Source organism: Bidens hawaiensis, unplaced genomic scaffold (genome assembly GCF_021521415.1).
Source record: "Bidens hawaiensis isolate Kalapana, Puna unplaced genomic scaffold, B.hawaiensis_p1.1 tig00419434_1, whole genome shotgun sequence".
NCBI lineage: Eukaryota > Viridiplantae > Streptophyta > Magnoliopsida > Asterales > Asteraceae > Bidens > Bidens hawaiensis.
Window position 1 is genome coordinate 293,658 of NW_027504859.1, and position 20,498 is coordinate 314,155.

General features: G+C 37.8%; 1 pseudogene across 1 annotated transcript; it reads right to left on the bottom strand.

The window, feature by feature from the left end:
• Positions 1 to 11,340: 11,340 nt before the first annotated feature.
• LOC143608820 (protein AGENET DOMAIN (AGD)-CONTAINING P1 pseudogene) lies at positions 11,341 to 14,155 on the bottom strand (annotated as a pseudogene). The gene is made up of 2 exons (XR_013149330.1): positions 13,721 to 14,155; positions 11,341 to 11,992 (listed from the first exon to the last, which is right to left on the bottom strand). The product of XR_013149330.1 is annotated as a protein AGENET DOMAIN (AGD)-CONTAINING P1 pseudogene (transcript).
• Positions 14,156 to 20,498: the final 6,343 nt, after the last annotated feature.

Genomic DNA, 20,498 nt, shown 5'->3' on the forward strand with positions numbered 1-20,498 from the left:
AAATGGCTGCTAAGTCTTCCTTCCTTTTCAGTTACTTCTTTCTCTCACTTAGTTAACTTGTTTAACACTCAATTTTCCTGTAGTCAGAAATTTGAGAGGTTAACCAGTGATTTATATCGTGTTGTCCAACCTAGTGATGAATCCCTTAGGGATTTCGTCACCAGATTCGGAAAGGAAGCTCTAGAAATCCCAAATCTTGACATGACTACTGCTGTTGGAGCATTCAAGATGGAAATTTAGAAGAGCTCCCCCTTTTATGATGATTTAGTGATGACTCCATGCAGGACATTAGACGAAGTCAGAAACAGGGCGTTAAGATACATCCGATTGGAAGAAGATAAAATGATCCATGGTCGTCTTGGAGGACAAACGAAGCAAGAAACTCCCGAGAAGAATAAAGGATCCTGGAATAGGAACAACAATTCAAAGCCGTACGTCAAGTCCAATAATCACAACGTGCTGGCAGTTGAAGAAGGGGATGACGATGAAGACTATCTTTGCATCTCCGATTATTGTTTCTCTGTGGATACTCATGGCTTTATCTGTGCCATGAAGGATCTGGAAGAAAAAGCAAGGTGGCCCCGAAAAAATGAGAAGGTTGTCGGCTTCAAGGACAAGTCTAAGTGGTGTGCTTTCCACGAAGATTTTGGCCACGCAACAGACGAATGCATCGGCTTTAGGAGAGAAATTGGTTGCCTCCTGAGCAAGGGTCACTTTAAAGACTCTTGGGAAGGAAGAAATCCAAGAACCAAGATCCTGAAGACCTTCCACAGAAAGCAACACCGCCACCGCCAGATGCTCATGTGATCAACTTTGTCTCCAGAGACTACGAATTATTTCAAGATTCTTGTGCCATAAGGGAAGATCCCGTAGTAGAATTCGAACTGGACAACGAGAGAAGACCGCTCATTCCCACTACTCGAGTGACTGAGAATGAACATCCCGGATTCAGAAATCATTCCTAGAACTTCGGTGCTAGTTGGTTTCAGTGGCAAAACCAAGAAGACACTGGGGAACATCAACCTCCCAATTTATATCGAAGGGTTAAATTCATACAAAAAATTTTGTGTTATAGATAACCTTTCCTGTTGCAATGTTATTTTAGGTAGGCCGTGGCTCCATGGAATGAAGGTTGTAGCCTCAACTTATCACCAGTACATCAAGCTACCTACTCCTTGGGGAGTTGTAAAGATAGTAGGTTACCAAGCGGAGGCCAAGAACTATTATTCATCATCAATGAAGCCAACAGCCAAGCCAACCATAGCATAGCAACCACAGCAACATCATAGGGACGTGCTGGAAGCTCGGGAGATAGACCTTAAAGAAGTATCATTGGACCCCGAGGATCCAGAAGTAAAGGTGTTCTTAGGATCCAGTATCCCCAGTAAGATTGAGGAGGATATAATATCCTTCTTAGGGCGAAGAAGATCTACTTTTGTCTTCAAGCACTCGGACATGACAGGTATTTCAAACGAGGTAATCACTCATAAACTCGGCCTTGATTTATCTGTTAAACCCGTCCATCAGAAGCGAAGGAAATTCTCTCCTGAGAGGAACAAGTTCATACAAGAAGAAGTTGAAAAACTTCTTATGGCCGGTATGATCAGAGAGGTTAAGTATCCTCGATGGTTAGCTAATGTGGTTGTAGTTTCAAAAAATAATGGAAAGTGGAGGGTATGAGCTGATTTTACAGATCTAAACAAAGCATGTCCCAAGGATCCTTTCCCGTTACCACATATAAACTCCATGGTGGATGCAACGGCAGGAAATGAAATGCTTACCTTTATGGATGCTTCCTCTAGATTTCAACAAATTCAGATGGAAGCATCTGATCAAGAGGATACCGCATTCATGACTCCTACCGGCATATACTGTTATACTGCTATGCCGTTTGGACTAAGAAATGCAGGGGCAACATACCAAAGATTAGTCAACATGATGTTCAAGGATCAGTTGGGTAAGACTATGGAGGTCTACATAGATGATATGGTGGTAAAATCAAAGAAAGCTGAGGATCACCTTAGAGACCTCGAGGAAGCATTCAACATCCTCGACCAATATAACATGAAATTGAATCCGTCAAAATGCCACTTTGGTGTTAAGGCTGGAAAATTTCTGGGATATATGGTGACGAAGAGAGGAATTGAAGCAAGCCCCGAGCAGATTGAAGCCATCCTCAATTTGAAATCTCCTGCAAACACAAAGGATGTCCAAAGGCTCACAGGAAGAATAGCTGCCCTCAATAGGTTCTTCTCAAGATCCTCTGAGAAGTGCAAGGACTTCTACGACATTCTTAGGAAGAATAAAAAGTCTGAATGGACGGAAAGGCATGAGGCTTCGCTTACAGCCTTGCAGGATTACTTATCCTCAGCTCCAGCCCTAATGAAGCCTGTGGATGGAGAATCCTTATACCTGTATTTAGCCGTCTCAGGAAACGCAGTAAGTGCCGTCTTGGTGTAGGATCATGAAGGTGAACAGCATCCCGTTTACTATGTAAGTAAAAGTCTTCTAGATGCGGAAGCCGGGTATTCTCATTTAGAAAAGTTAATTCTTGCACTTATTATGGCTTCTACTAAATTAAGACATTATTTTGAAACTCATCCTATTATTTTGAGAACTAATTATCCTGTGAAGAATGTTCTTAGAAAACCAGAGTTATCAGGTAGAATGGCCAAGTGGGCTATAAAATTAAGTGCATATGATATCCAATATGAGCCAAGAACAGCAATCAAGTCTCAAGCACTGGCGGACTTTGTGGCTGATTTCACTAGTGATCTACAAAAGAAGCAGACTTGGAGGTCCAACAACTAGAAAAGACCAAGGATCCTTGGATACTCATCACCGATGGTGCTTCCAATGTAAGAGGAACAGGATTGGGGATCCTGCTGAATTCGCCACAGGGGGACATAATACCCCAGTCCATTGCATGTGCATTCCAAGCTACCAACAATGAAGCAGGATACGAAGCACTCATAGCAGGTTACTTTTAGCCAAAAGTATGAGGATCAGGTATCTTCAAGTTTATATGGATTCTTTACTCATTACTAACCACTTTAACGGTTCTTATACCGTAAAAGGTGAAAATATGATCAAATATTTATAAATTGTGAAGGAATTAGAAAAATCCTTCGAAGTGTTTAGTATAGTACAGGTACCAAGAGAGGAAAATGTTGGGCCAGACGCCTTAGCAAATTTAGCCTCATCCCTAAAAATGCCAGAAAATACGAAGATCCCAATTATTCACATACTCTGGCCAGCAATAGGAGAGCAAGAAGTTGGGGAAATAACAAGTGATAAGCAGATTGTACTTTGGGATCCATTATCCTCGGACTACAAAGGATCCTTGATCCTCCCGATCAAAAAGTACATTCAGACTGGAGAGATCCCAGCTACGGAGAATCCAAAATCCTTCAGACTCAAGGTATCGCAATATATTTTATTAGATGATATGCTATACAGAAAATCTCTTGCAGGTCCATACTTGAGGTGCATTGAGGATTCTGAGATCAAAGAAGTACTCAAGGATTTTCACGAAGGAGATTGCGGCAATCACACAGGTGGAAGAGCATTATTTTCTAGGATACTTAGAACCGGATACTTCTGGCCAACGATGAAGAAGGATGCGGTGGAATATTCAAGGGAATGTGATGCTTGTCAAAGACACGCAAACATCCTTCATCAGCCCGCGGAGCCTTTATATCCTAAATCCTCCTCATGGCCTTTCATGAAATGGGGTATGGATATTGTAGGCAAAAGCACCATGTGGAAAGGTCTTTATGCTTGCCATAACTGACTACTTCTCCAAATGGATTGAGGCAGAAGCATTTGTACAAGTCCGAGAAAGGGAAGTAATATCTTTTATTAAACGAAATATTATAACTAGATTTGGTATTCCTGCTGAAATTGTTTGTGACAATGGTTCCCAGTTTATCGGAAATAGAACCACTAACTTTTGTGACAGTTGGGGCATCAAAATGATTATATCCACTCCTGTTCATCCCCAAGCCAATGGTCAAGCTGAGTCTAGTAACAAGATCATCATCAACAATCTAAAGAAGAAGCTAGGATCCAAGAAGGGAAAATGGGCTGAAGAACTTCTTTATTTCCTTTGGGCAGACAGGACTACGCCCAAAAATGCAACAGGACAAACACCCTTCTCATTGGTGTTTGGATCAGAAGCGGTGATTCCCACAGAAATGGTGGTTCCTACGGCAAGAACGAGCATCTGTGATCCTGTAGCCAATGAAGAAACCCTTCTTGAAGACTTGGATACTATAGAAGAACTCAGAGACCTAGCCAAGATCAGGATGGCAGCATATCAACAAAGGGTAGCTGGGGCATACAACAAAAATATCACAATCAGAAGATTTCAAGAAGGAGATCTAGTATTAAGGAAAGCCTTCCAAAACACAACAAATCCAGCTGATGGGAAGCTAGCGCCCAAATGGGAAGGACCTTATCAGATTGAGTCGGAAGCAGGAAAGGGGGGCATATCATTTATTCACAATGGAAGGCAATAGACTACCAAGAGCATGGAATGCTATCCACCTAAAGAAGTATTTTTCTAATCATGATCCAGTATCCTGAGAGGATATATTATCCTTAAAGGATCAAGGATCCTAAAATCGGTAATATCTATCTAATTACTTATCTATTTTATATTCTTGTTATTCTAAGGATAATATATTCTTAACATTTATCTTTTCCAAGTTTTTAAGTAACAATGCGAATTTCAATGAGAGGTTCAATGTCTAAGAGGTTGTCCACCTCTCCTTTACATATAAGGTACTTTACTATTTCCCTTGGCCTTGCCCACGAATGGGTATGACCCCCGATGGTCATATCCCCTAAGGTTTAAAGGTTTTCACCTTTCTTACGATTGCCAGTTGAGCACGCTATCCGACGTATAGTTCGGGGCAGCGGGACCAGTACACGCTTAGTGGCTGACAATTTCGTTATCTCCGGCTATATGGAGGATCCTACGAATAATGGTAGACGTACCATTTCCTAAGGTTTAAGGGGTTTCCACCTCTTCTCAACGGCCATGTCGCCAGTTAACATCCGTATATTTGGGACAGTCCCCAGTTTGGGCTTGTCCCCAGTATTTGGGCTTGTCCCCAGTTTAACACCAGTTACATGGGCTTGACCCCAGATTACACGCGCTTGTCCCCAGTTGCACGGGCTTGTCCCCAGTATATTATTTGGGCTTGTCCCCAGTTTAATGGATCTGATCCCAGTTAACATTATGAATTATTTGCAACAGAATTACTAAGTTTTCTACGAAGATAAAAAATATAAGGATCCCGGATCCTAAAGCTATTCTTTCAAGGATCATTGAGAATTCAACACTTCTGGTAACTTAGGTCTATCTTGACCTTCTGGTATGATCTCTGCTGATTAACTTATGCATGATATTTGTTGCAATAGTTTTGGATCTTTCACTTTAAAAGAATTATTCCTTTAAAATTACTTTAATACTAAAAATTTTGCCTATCGTAAAGAAACTTTATCCTAAAATTTGCCCTTTGAGGGAATTCTTTTGTATAAATTTTATCAACTATTAAAGATGTCTTATCCTAATATTTTTTATTTCCTAATATTTTTTTCTTAAGGATATTTTATCCTAAACGATTTTCATAAGGATCTTTTATTCTAACAATCTTTTGCTTAAAATTATTTGTCATACTATTAATAATGCAAAAGTTATATCTAACAGATTTTTGAAAATTAACAACAAGCAAGAAGTCAAAAGATTTATATATTAATTAAAATAAGCCCCAAGGACTTATCCAAAATTCTTAACCCGGACTTCACCATACGAAAAGATGGACCATCCATCCGGGTTAAGTAAGAGTTGCTAACGATTCATAATTGTAGGAAATTTAAAAACAGGGGCAACAAAGGCTTCATCCCCATAAACAAAGGAACCCTCCACCTTTGTCACCCCAACAGATTGTCCTAAGGATCATAGATCCTTTATCCTAAATACTATTGTTTGTTACAGACATAGCAGTTGCTCATAGAAAAAGAAAAAGAAAACACCATAAAAGCAAAGTAAAACGGGCTTGGGCCTTGTCTTTCGTATCCTTCATTGCCCGTTCATACATTTGTTTCCGCCTCCACCGGTGCCTCGTTCTCACCTTCAGCTTCATCCAGACCCTTCACACCGCTTGTTCCTACTTCGCCCGCTTCAACCATCATAGCTTCAGTCTCATCCTTGCCTCCATCCAAGTCGATCAAGGCTTGCTTCCATTCTTTGATTTCCCATGAAGATTTATCAAAAGATGGATCATTGGCTTCGGTAACCAATTTGATTCTGGCCTCGAGTATAGACTTGGCTGCCCACACCTTCGCCTCTTCAGTAGCCCGGTTGATTTCGTCCTGCATCTGGACGGCCAGGGCAGCAACATGTGCCTCTATCTCTCTTTTCTTTTTGGTCATCTTCGAGAGGGCCTTATCCTTAGCAGCAGCCGTTGATCTCAGCGCAGCGAGGGTCTTTTCATGCTCCGCGACAGTCTTCTCATAGTGGTGTCGGGTAGAATTGATAGCCTATGAATGAAAGCAGATTAAGCTTGGGAAGATGTTTGGAATGATAGAAATTGACAAAGATAAAGGATCCTTACAGTAGAAAGCATATCCAGAATCTGCTTTTCGGCATCAAAGGGATTCTCTGTATCTGAACTCTTCTTTCTCTTAGATCCAGACTTTGTCTGAATTGTGATCGGGCGAGGCTCGGACGTAGGGGTTGATTTCGGGCTATTTTTCTTGGTAAGCATGCAATCGATATCCTTGAGGGAGAACTTGGAAGCAAATTTCCCTGATCTCGGAGTACCTGTGAACAACAATTGACAGATAAGTTTTCAACTATTAACACTTTTAATACTAAGAGTTATTTTTCTTACTTGACATGATTGATTCTAAGTTTGATCTTTGAAAAGCTTCAATAAACTTTGCTTGAAAAGTCCTGATTGCAGGATCCAGTGACAAAAACCTCTTCATTCTATCTTCAATTCCCAGAAGATCAGCCAGCAAATCGAAATTTTCAACTACACAAGTAATAAAAGTTATTAGCAGGAAATAGAGTATCCTATCTTGGTTACCTAAGGATCCTGGATCCTACCCTTTGGTATCCACTTTTTGGAAAGATTAGTTCCACCCGGAATTGAATCTCGTCTTACGAAGAAAAATTGGTTTTTCTAGAGGGTACTATTAAGGGTGACTCTGAAAATGGGATTTTCTTGGTGAGGTTTCGATTTAAAGATAAAGCGTTGGGAACCGTGGGTAACAAGATTGTACAGATATGCTAATTCTGCTAGGCCAAACTCGACTCCCTCCTCTATGGTTATCCTTTCTATAGTATGAAGGACTCTCCACAACATTGGCGTGACCTGAATATAAAATATTCCGCCAAATTGAAGAACCTTTGAGTAAATTAGGGAAAGGATATTTATAACCTATGAGAAACGGTTGGGCCAGAAAGCAAACCCAGGTTTTTTGAAATGCTGTCACTACGAGCTGCGGAATCGAAGGGTCGGAAAACTGTATCGGCTGGAAAGTATGATCGGATTTCATCAATATCCGAATCTATGAATTTACAGATTTCGGAAGAAGGTGATTGAAGGATATTTTGTGAGTAAAGGTCATCATGAAGGAAAAAAGAAGAGGAAGAAGATGTAGAAGCAGTTGACTTATCGAAGGAAGATTAACGATAAGAGAGAAGGATACCTGAACGACGCTTGGATCTGTGATTATAAGAATATTATAGTTATCACATATATAGGCGGCGCGTAATTATGGTTTGTAGATATTAAACCGCCTGACACACGTCTAATCACCTTCTGTTTTGCAGGATTTTGAAATTCAAAATGACAGCTGTATTCCACTGTCACCTACCATTACGGGGGCAATTGTTAGACCATGAATTTTATCCTGAGGATCCTTTATCCTTAACTGTCTTATGGATAGGTTATCCTTGAAATATGTATCAGGATATAAAGGATCGACGATCCTCGGTATTACTTGTTTACTAATGATTGCGTTTAGTATGGTGATGCGTTAGACAGGTGTGGCAACTTTAAGACGTATTTGTATCAACTATCCTCATAGAGCAACCTCTAGCTGGAGCATGGATCCAGGATCCTACTTCAATATAGATGTTAATGGATGAACTAATGTAAAGGTGAACGCACTAATATCAACAACGGCTGTAAGACTTGGTCTACCTCTTATATCTCTACTGGACGGCTATTGGCACGTGGTCAAAGATCGTGGAAGCGGATAGGTGGAAGACTTCCGGATAATTAGGAAATATTGTTATTGTTGTTATCTTATTTAAACGAGCTATGATCGAGTAGGAAAACACATGTATTATCACACACACTCTAGAGCAGAAACTAGCATTCTCTCTACACACTAGCATACTTTGTAATCTCGGTTATTTACTCCACAACACTTGTAATTGCTTTTTAGTTATCAATACAATCGACGGTGATAGTTTTCACCGTCCGGGGGTTTTTTGTGCCGGAGATCACGATAATCATATACTCATCGACAAAAAGTTACCTTGTTGATCATTGACTAAAGTAATCCGACCAACGATTATCTTATTAATCCTTGACCGGAGTTATTTTACCAAAGATTACCTTGATAAGTTTTGACCGAAGTAAGGATATCTTGGTTAAGGGCTTTTTCCCTCGTAATAAAACCTTTGTGTTCACCAATATTACAATTACACACTTGTCATTGTCGAGTTAGCACCTTACCTCACATAACAGATTTGGATACTTGATCCTTAGTGGATTTTTGTCCAAAAGAGTGTAATACTGAGTCTAGTAAACTATATGTATTTAAAATAACACTAACAAATTTAACTCTTTAAAATACATATCCATCAAGATACATGAGATGAACACAAATGACAACCGAAATGAACATGTAATCTAATTATTAAAAAGATTACATGATTAATGATTTTTTCAATAATGAGAATTTGTAAGCTTAAGATATTCAATATGAGGCACCATAGCTAAAAAAAATAAATTTAACAAATGGTGATTATTGATAAAAAAAATTATGAAAGGATAACTAATTTATCCTGGGGGAGGTAAGATTCAAACTTCAACAAATGGCATATGTATGCTAATTCTAATCCCAAATTCGTTAGCATAAGGATCTTGTCCAGATTCATTGTGTCTATTAGTCTGTAAATGTTAAACACACCAGAATAGGTGCAAACATTAGCAAATAGATTGAAATTACCACTAAATTTTACTATTGAAACAAAAAAAATATAGACATTGAGAATATCACATTCTCTTTCTTGAGGGCGCTGGAATGTCTACTTAAGAAGGTGAGTGATCAGGTGTTCGTTTAACCTATTCGAGTACCTCTGAGGCTTTGACCCCCAACAATCTTGCAACTTGAAAATTAACAAAACGTTGAAATATCTTTTTAAGTCAAATATCATACCAAAAACAATAAAAAGAAATGAAATGTAAACCCCCTTAGCAAGTTACTCAAATAATATCGATATAATTATAATAATCGTACTATACACAAATATAAATTGATTAGAAATACCTACCTATAGCTTTGTTAAAAGTCCAAAACTCTCTTATCTAACATTCACTCAAGGATAAACGAAGACCATGTTAAGTGGCAAGTTATGGCTATTAAAGATAAGTTAATTTAATACTATACATGTGTACATAGTTTTTTTGATGGTTGATTCTTGAGCGGCTTGTTTCTTTTAAGACTTTTCACCTAAAAATGATAAAAAAGAAACATGATTAGAAAAGATCAACTGCACCATAAGTCAAATCGATATATTTTACCTTCTGCCCTAACTTGAGTGATAATTTCATCTTTTTCCTTTTAAAAAAACCAGTTGCGTCACTTGTTTTATTTTTCTATTTACTAAGAGGCGTTCCCACACAGAGACGCCCACTCATCCTCTGCTTCTCTTTTCTTTAGAAAATGTTGGTTGGGATAAAGTATCATGAATGAGAGAAAAAGCGTTGAAGGCAAAGGGGATGGAAGTCGTGAAATCAAAGTTTGAAACTCTAAATTGGAATGGAGAGCCCACTTTCACCATCTGGAGGTGTTTCAAATTTGGGTATAATTAGGCCGCTTCATTATGTTGTACCTCAAGCCTGAAAAATTGTAAATCTCTTATTTTTAAGAGTTTTTGTGTAAAAAAAGTTTTGTCCATCTTATATGTATTATAATATAGTATAGATATAGCTCCCATACCGTAATGGATGTAATTGGAATCGGTTGAATTTGTGTCGAGTTACCGCCTCAATGCACGGGATCGACAACACTTGGATTTTATTGTCGCCCGGGTTCGCTTACCAAACAAAAATCATTCTAAATATTTTGGTTTGTTATATGTTAAAATTATTATTTGTTATTTTGACAAATTGATTTTTTTAGGTTTTAACGCTCAAATTTTACCAACAGTGTCTATAACATAACAAATGTAATCAATATCGGCCGAATTCGCGTCGACTCAATGGCGTAATTCCCGGGTTTCAACGTTGGGGCTGTGCTAGCTGCCCCGGCGTGTTGCGCCGGGTAAAAAGCCTAGTTTGTTAATAACAAATAAATTCGAACACGATAAAAATCAAATTTTCAAGATTCTTGCTTAGATTATGTTAATGTAACGGTAATGGGACATTTTTGAACATAGAATGAACTTGAACTCGACATCGGAACCCAAACATTTAGGGGTGGTTATATAGATACGGTCTCATGTATGTAACTAATTTTAAAAATATTTACTAGTAGACGAGTATGATATTAAAGCATTCACAGTGAAATACCTATATATTATCTCTACCCATATAATTTAAGAAAAACTTCATAGTTTTTTATCAAATTTTGCACATCATCCGATTCTCTAAAATATGGTATTGATATATAAACTCCATATATTCATTGCATATATTTTGTCTAAATGGAAAAAAGAGAAAATATAATACAATAAACATTATTTAATTAAATAGAGATTAATAGAGATAGAGATTTATTCTTACAATAAACACGTTTTATGAAGAAAGGTGTTTTTTAGAGATTTTATATATAGGGAATAATCGGACTATACGTAAGACGATTTAATCGGACATAAACAGGAAATATAAACGCGGTACTTGCCAACTATACCCATAACTAAAGTTAAGATTTTTAAGATTGATCCTTTAACCAGTGCAGCAAAGTGCAATGGGGCAGTACTTCAAACCCATAACAAAACCAGAAAACTCAAAATTTCAAAATTCATGCTTTGACTTGTGTTGTAGATTGTAATGGGACGCCAACAACAATCCCATACAACATATAAATAATAATCAATAGAACCAAACAAAAGAGATGAAACCAAGTACTAGATTTTTCAAAAGGAGTTAAGTACAAAAATCTCCATAACCTTCATCATGTGCAAGTCAGTCAGAAGACCATAATACCTAATTCCAATTTCATCAAACCATCAATTAACAAACAACTAACAACCACCACAACAAATGACCCTTTTTTACTTGTGAATCAAGTTACAAACCGAAGAAGCCGATACCCATTTCCCATTAATCCACTCTAGATGTCGCCTCAAATCCGACTGTTTCAACACCAGTTCCTCATTCGTCCCCCTAAAAAAAACCTCGTACTTTTGTCTGCTCAAAATCTTGGAAACCACACCAACCCACCACCCGTCATTGCACAAAGCATCGACTTCTTCAAACAAACGGAAATGCTCAATGGTTTCTTTAGGAGGACACGGACGAATGTGGTTGATATCAACAATTTCTGACAAAAATGCCGTATCATCATCGTTTCTTAAGGATTTATATTCAATCTTGAAATTCCCATTGCTTAATTGTTCAAGAACTGTGGCACTAAACCACGCGCCATAGAAACCATCCTCGTCACTGCTTACTTCTACAGTTGCACCTTTGATGAACTTATCATTGTTGGAAATGTTTAACTCTATAGAGATATATGGCTGCAAGAAAACATGTTAACTATTTGTTCGTAAAAAAACTAACAAATACATTATTATGTGTGTGTGTGTGTGATATCACCAAAGGTTTGAAGATTTAAGTTCTGTATTTTGACCCCCTTGCACTTTTAGGCTTGCAAACATTTACAAACACGAACACATGAACATAGCGCTATGTTCGGGTTTGCTCGTTTAAGGTTAACCAAACAAACAATGCGAACACAAACCATTAAAAAAACGGAATTGTCTGGTTCTTGTTCGTTAAGCAAATGTACATTTTTGTGGTTTGTCTATGATCATTCTTTAACAGAATAAATGAACGGTTCATGAACCTAAACAAACGAACATAATTATACATAGATGAATGAACATAACTAAGCTAAAACTAGCTAAAGTTAACGTAAAGAACAATGTGGTGGGCCTAAAACGTTATTAAAAACTGTACTAAGTTGCAAGGGGCCAACGATTTTAAATGAATATATTAACGAACGTAAAATACCAAACTTAAACCAACGTAAAATACCAAATAAAAGTGAACGTAAACAAACGAATATTCACAAATCCATAAACAAACGTTCACGAAGAAACAAGAAATGTGTTCATGTTCATTGTTTAACTAATAACCTAAACGAGATCCGATTTTGCAAATAAATCGCAATCAACCACATAATTTGTGGATTTGAAAACCCACAGCCATCAGATTTTGTAAAATGAACTAAAGTTCACCTTCAATTTTTCAAACTGACCTAAAAATTAAACTTAACTGCGATTAAAAACAAGCTTATTTCAGTTCCAATCAAAATTTGTGTTGCATGAAATCATAAATCTTTAGCAAGGTAAACTTTAACACCTAGAGACAAGATTGGTCAAAGTTGCTCAAAATTAGGGAATACAAAACTACCTCTGCTTCCTGTTGATACCATGTAATCATTCCCTATACTAAGTTTTAGCGGGCAAAACAACTTAAACAAACATTTAACTTAAACCAGCGTAAACTAACAAACACAAATGAACGTAAACAAACATAAACGAATTTAAATAAATGAACGTAAAATAACAAATAAGACATGTGTGTAACTTCAAGGTCATTTAACTAAAAGAACAAAGGTATTTTGCATGTTCGTTTGTTTATTAAATAAATGAACATAAACAAACTTCCTGCCTAACATTTCACAAACTGTTCAATCAAAACTTATATGAAATCAAAAATCTTTTGCAAAGTAAACAAAAGACTTTACAACTATGGTAAAAACTAGGGTTTTGAAACTGTAAACTAACTTTAAGCAAACAACGAACACCAGCCATTATAAATGGGATTTTCTTATTTGTGTTTGTTAAGAAAATGTACATGTGTGTGTTTGCCTATGTTTGTTGGTTAACAGTATAAACAAATGGTTAATGAATGTAAACAAACGAACATAATATATACATATAAAATAACATGAAAAAAATGTGTGTATACATAGATATTAAAGATATATATAAAACTCCAATCCAAATAACCCCGCTCTGAAAATGAAAAGACAGATTACCCATATTTTCTTTTATCTCGGGGGAAAGGGGCTTCAAAACCCTCTGGTAAAATTATAATAACGACCCCTAGATTCAAAACCCCTTTTTAAGCATTAGCAAGAACTGATGGCTGTTTGCAAGGTTCAAAATGAGGGTTTCAAAACTGAATAATTAAAAGCCCTAGTTCTATCAATGAAAAGACACAAAATGTGCGCTGACCTCAGCTTCTTCGAGCGGTGGAACCCAACTACCATGAAACCACTCTCTATGGAGCCTGAGTTCCGTGCCACTAAACTCCAGCTGCTCTCTAGTGGCTCGGAAGAAAACTGAGTAGCGGTTGGCTGGGAGGACGCCCGTGATGACGCCCTCCCACCATCCGTCGTTGTAGTAGGCGTCTACCTCCTCGCTGAACTTGAAATCGCGGTCACGTCTCTCGCGAGGAGGCAGAGGCCTCAGCTGGACAACATTGAGGGTTTCGCGGAGCGGTTTGGTGGCAGATTCGTCTGCCATTAATGTTTTGTACTCCACTTGGATCAGTTGTTTGTTGCTGCGGATCACCGTGCCGGTGTACCAGGCGCCTCGGAAGCCGTTGTCGTCGCTGCTGATCTCCACTTCGGTTCCTGGTTTGAATACGGAGTTGGGATCGTCGGACATTGTTAGGGTTTTGTGGTTTCGGGTAGCTAGGGATGAAAGTTTTTGTCAAACACTAACCGCACGTCATCAATTCAAATGCCAGATGGGTTGAGTTATTATGCTTCCAAATAAGCATCACTCTAATTTTTTTTTTCTTATAAATGACCATTTTTAAAATTTATTAACGAATTTTCATATTTCTTTCTTGATTTTGTTTTATTATATATGTTAAAGGGCATTATAGTCACTTGTTAAGCAAAAGATGCAATCATTCCAATTGTTGGGTCAAGATTTTACCCAAAACTGACTACAAGGAAGATTGGAATCTTCTCATCCTCCTCAGATATTGTTAAGTATGGACCCGGGCACACCTGAGACATCCGAGCAAGGTTTTACTTAGCCGAGCATGATATTTTGCTTATTGGGCGATGTTATCTTTTTGAAGTCTTCTTTAGTGGATATCCGGGCAAAGTTATCTTCTTGCAGTCTTCTTTAGTGGATATCCGGGCAGGGTTCACTCTTTTGTGTTTACCCGGGCATGGTTCACTAGTTAGTGTATACCCGGGCAAGGTTCTCTATACCAAGTAGGTTTGTTCTTCATAGCCGAGTAACGTTTACTTCAGAGTAAGCTCTTGCCTAACCAAGCTCATGAAGCCAAGTGATTGGAAGATCGGGCAAGGTATTCTTTAATAATATCGTGGTCTGAGTAAGCTTGATGTGTAATGAAATATCACAAGTAACATCGGGCAGGTTTCAACTCAGACAGGGTACAGTGCTCCCAAGCACACTTTGCTAATAAGCTAATTCCAAGCAAGGAGTTGATGGGGCCATTAAAAAGCAAGGTTGCTAGTAAGTTTATGTCGGGCAAAGTCTGATATAATCAAGAAGATTGAAGTCTGCTTGGTGAGTATTTTCCTTTGAAAAATACTCCAAGTAAAGCATACCCGGAAAACTGTTCCCGGGCACACTTCAAGGTAACCAAGTCTAACAAGGAAGATATAGCACAAAGTCTACTCGGATAAGTTTACTTCTACAAAGCCTACCCCGAAAACTTGTTTTACACTTAGGATAGTTTTGAATATGTAATTTGAATATGTACTATTTATTTAGGGTTTCTAGAGGGAATGCCAGCTGTCTGGGAGTGTCAGGCCTATAAAAGGAACATTTAGGGCACACCTCCAGAGGTGAAGCGACAGACACACTTATTAATTATGAAAGAATATTCATAGAGTGACGGCTGTTCTTAGAATCGTACGGACATAACTTTCCCATCAAGAAACCCTAGATAGATTATCGTTTGTATGATTTATATTATATAAATGGAAATATTTTGAGTGAATCTTCTGTGTTAGTTACCTTTGATTGATCATTCGGCCATTCCACTGTTTGTTATTGATTCCGCCTTTAACAAACGGTTTTCTTTCTAAAAATAACATCCTGTCAGTAACTCTCTTGTCAACACATTATTGTGTGAGTAATGACTTAATTTGTTAACGATCTACCAACAATCGGGGACCTGACAAGTGGTATCAGAGCCAGTCGCTGCTATTTTAGTAAGAAATTGTTGCTGATTAAAGATTTGAAGAACAATGACGTAAGTAGAACACTGTTCCATTAAAGAGTGACGTCAGCTGCTCTGTTCTTCATTTCAGTCCAGATCTACAACTTTCCGGTGTTTTCTCTTCCTTATTTCAATTAAAGTTTAAACCTTTATTACTTAATCTTGCTCTAATCGAACCAGAAACATCAGATCTGTAGATCCGGTTCTCAGATCTGATAATTCTCAAACCTTGTTTTCACTGATTAACTGATTTTAATTTTCAAAATGTCTGGTTACGAAGAACAAGAGGTGTCTACTAATAAGATTCCTAGACTAAATGGACAGGAAAACTTCACAAAATGGAAAGTCTTATTTGAAGCAGCTGTTTGCTATAATGATGTGGATATGTGGAACTCAATCAAGAATGGTCCACAAGACACTACTGAAGGTGCCAATGCAACTGCTGCTGTAAGAGACAGAATGAGGAAAGCGTATGACAGGGCCTTAGCCATGATAAAGCTAGGTCTGTCATGGGAAATATTTACCAAGGTTGCACATCACACTACAGCTAAGGCTATGTATGATGCAATCCTTGAAATGTTTGAGGGAAACACTGAATTGAAGAACATCAAAAAGAGAGGGTCAAGCAACAGTTAGAGAGATTTAAATACAAGGATGGAGAGAGATTGAAGTCAATTCTAGAAAGATTCTTAGCAATTGTGAATGAGCTAAGAACCACTGACTATGTCGTGACTGATTTTGACCTGAACACCAAGCTGCTTAACTCAATGCCTAAGGAATAGTACACTGCCTGCAAATTCATCATCCAAAAGCCCAATTTCAATGATTTGAAAGTGGATGATGTAGTGTGCTTCCTTCATGCTACTGAAATTGAAATGATAGAAAATGAAATGATTAATGAAGATAAGCCATGTTTCCAGGTCACTAATGATCTTATTGCACCAATGGGTAACTTGTCAATCAAAAATCAACAATAGATTCCTATCATTGAAGAACCAGTCGGGCATGGTGTGGATACACCTAAATCTTTTGTTGGTGGTAGTACAACTCATCATGGAAACCAGCAAAGGTTCAATGTCCAACTTATGAATGATACTGATTCTGCCTCAATAGCTGGTGGACATATACCTTACACTGGTAGAGGAAGTGGCCAAGGAAGTGAAACAAAGGCTTTGCTTTCCATGTTTACAGAATCATACAATGCTTTTGTAGCAAAGAATCTGATTCATACCAATGTCATCCAGGATAACCTTGAACAGGTTGATGCTGATGATTTGGAAAACATGGATTTGAAATGGCAAGCAGCCATGTTGGCTCTTAGAAGCAAAAGGTTATACAACAGGACTGGTAAATCATTTTTATCAGGGCCAAATGAAAGAATTGGTTTTGTTAAGTCAAAAAGCCATTTGCTATAACTGCCAACAGCCTGGTCATTTTGCCTACCAGAACCAGTCAAGAAATCAGCAGAATCAATATCAACAGAACCAATAGAGAAACAACAACAACAACTTCAATAACTTTCAACAGCCTCAAATGAACAATCATCAACAAGTTGTGCCTCAGAATCAAAACTTTCAAAGAAACAACAATCAAAACCTTCAAACTATTCCAAACAACTCAGTCCCAACAAATCAAAATCAACCCAGAAATCAAGGGAATGTGGCAGTAACCACACAACATGAGGGTAATTTTGATTGGTGCAATCATGAAGAAGACATTGCTGATGATATCAAGAGGGCAAATGTGGCATTTATGGCATTGAATGAGAAAGAAGCTGGATCATCATCTCAGGAACAGTCCACTCCACTTAATGACATATGGTACATGGATAGTGGATGTTCTAGGCACATGACTTGTGACAGGAGGTCACTTGTTAATTATGAAGAAAAGTTTGAAGGCCCCATGGCATTTGGAAGTGATGAGAATGGTGGAAAGATTGTTGGAAAATGAGTTTTGATAATGGAAAGGTTTCATTTGATAATGTGTTCCATGTTGAAGGTCCCCGGTATAATCTGTTAAGCATATCACAAATGTGTGATAAGGGTTACAAAGTTGGTTTTGATGACTCACACTGTTTCATCTTAAAACCTGAATTTGTAATCCCATCTGAATGATTATGATGATGGCCCCAAGAAATGGCAACCTATATGAGCTTAACATGAAAGAAGCTGTTTCAAGGGGTGGTACATGTTTTGTTTCCAAAGCCACTGAAAATGAGTCAAAACTGTGGCACATGAAACTATGTCATGTGAATCTGAAGAATATGAACAGACTTGTTAAAGGTGAGCATGTCATTGGCTTACCTACAAGAGCGTTCAAATTGGAAGATCATTGTTGTTCATGCCAGAAAGGCAAGCAGCACAAATCCTCTCACAAGACAAAGCTCATCAACTCAATTGATCAAGCACTTGAATAACTTCACATGGATCTTTTTTGTCCTGTGAGTGTGCCAAGTATAGGGAAGAAAATATATTGTCTGGTGATCATTGATGATTACCCAAGATACACTTGGGTTTATTTCTTAAGCACAAAGGATGAGAGTGCTGAGCTGATTAAGGGATGTGTGACAATGATTGAGAACAAACTGAGTAAGAAAGTTAAAAAAATGAGAAGTGATAATGGCACAGAGTTCAAACATGGAGTCATGGAAGAATTCTGTCCAGAAAAGGGAATATTTCAGCAATTTTCAGCTCTTAGAACTCCTAAACAGAATGGTGTTGCAGAAAGAAGAAACATGACACTTATTGAAGCTGCAAGAACCATGCTAGCAGATGCAAACCTACCAGTTACATTTTGGGCTGAAGCCATTAATACTGCCTGCTATGTTCAGAACAGGGTACTAGTCAACAAAAGGCATGAAAAGACACCATATGAAATGTTCTATAACAGAAAGCCTTACATCAAGTTTTTCAAGCCTTTTGGATGTAAATGTTTTCTTCTCAACACCAGGGATTACTTGAACAAGTTTCAAACAAAATCCTTGAACCGCTTTTTTGTTGGTTATTCTACACACTCAAAAGCATACAGGGTATATGTGAACGATCATATGAGTGTAACTGAATCATCTGACATTGTCTTTATTGAAAATCAGTTCAACACAGTTGATGGTGCACCATGGCTATTTTTTCATGAGAAATTGACAAGGTCTTTCAAGATTTATCCTGAAGACTTTGTTGATTCATTTTACAAGACAAGTGTGATTGAAGAGAAAGAGAAGAAGACTTTGGATTTAGAAAAGTTGTGGAAGAAGGTTGCTAGTCAAGAAAAGGGAGTATACATTTACAAAGGGTCTCTCAAATGATATTGTTGAACAAGTTCAAAACAATGATCAAGAAAACAATCACAGTCCAGAACAAGATCATGCAGATGTCAATCAAGATAATCAAGAAGTGAACATTGATCAAGTTCAGAATGAAGGAAACCCAAGCAACCAAACAATTGAAGAAGAAGTTGTAACAACAACAAGATTTCAAGACCTATTTGAGAGGTTGAATATTGGAAACAATGGTGCATCCACTTCAAGACAGAATAATAAAGAAGCACCAGTGTTTCATGATGCTAAAACAGAATTGATCAGTGAGGAACCAGAACTCAATGAACCAAATCTTGGCACAAATATGTCTGCAGATATGATAGTTCAAACTCCTTATGTTGAAAAGAGTCATCCTTCTGAAAACATCATTAGAGATATATATGAAAGAGTTAAAAGAAGTCATTCTGAATCTGCAAACATCTGTTTGTACTCTTGCTTCCTATCCCAGATAGAACCAAAGAACATTGTTCAAGAACTGAAGGAAAATAGCAGGGTAGAAGGAATGCAAGAGGAGTTGGCACAGTTCAGAGATCTACATGTCTGGGATTTTGTAGATAGGCCAAGAAACAGACATGCAATTGGAACAAAATGGGTTTTTAGAAACAAAATGGATGAGAGGGGTATTGTGATTAAGAATAAAGCTAGACTTGTGGCACTGGGAAGTCTTTAGGAAAAAGGAATAGACTTTAAGTAAGTCTTTGCACCAGTTGCAAGACTTGAGGCTATTAGGATTTTTCTTGCATATGCTGCCTCAAAGAACATTAAGGTGTTCCAGCTTGATGTCAAGTCCGCATTCCTAAATGGAAAGATTGATGAAGAGGTGTATGTTGCTTAACCTCCAGATTTTGAAGATCCTATGTATCCAAACAGGGTATATAAACTAAATAAAGCCCTATATGGATTGCATCAGGCTCCTAAAGCATGGTATGATGAGCTTTCAAATCATCTTCTTGAAAATGGTTTCCAAAGGGGAGCCATTGACAAGACACTCTTCTACAAAAGAAAGGGATTAGATTTGCTGCTGTTACAAGTCTATGTTGATGATATCATATTTGGTTCAACAAATGAACAAATTTGTATGGAGTTTGAAGGGGTAATAAATCCAAATACAACATGAGCTCTATAGGGGAGATGAACTTCTTTCTTGGACTGCAAGTTCAACAGAAAGCTGATGGGATTTTCATTTAACAAACTAAATATGTGCAGGACATTTTGAATAAGTTCAAATGTCATGAATTCAAAACAACTTCAAATCCAATGGACTCAAAAGAAAAGATGATTGCTGATGAAAAAGGGGAGCCTGTGGATGAGAATGAATATAGAGCCAAAATTGGATCCCTGATGTACCTAACTGCTACAAGACCTGACATTATGTATGCTGTTTGTGTTTGAGCAAGATTCCAATCAAGTCCAAAAATGTCTCACATGAATGCAGTCAAGAGAATTTTTAGATACTTGAAGGGAAGACCAGACTTGGGGATTTGGTATCC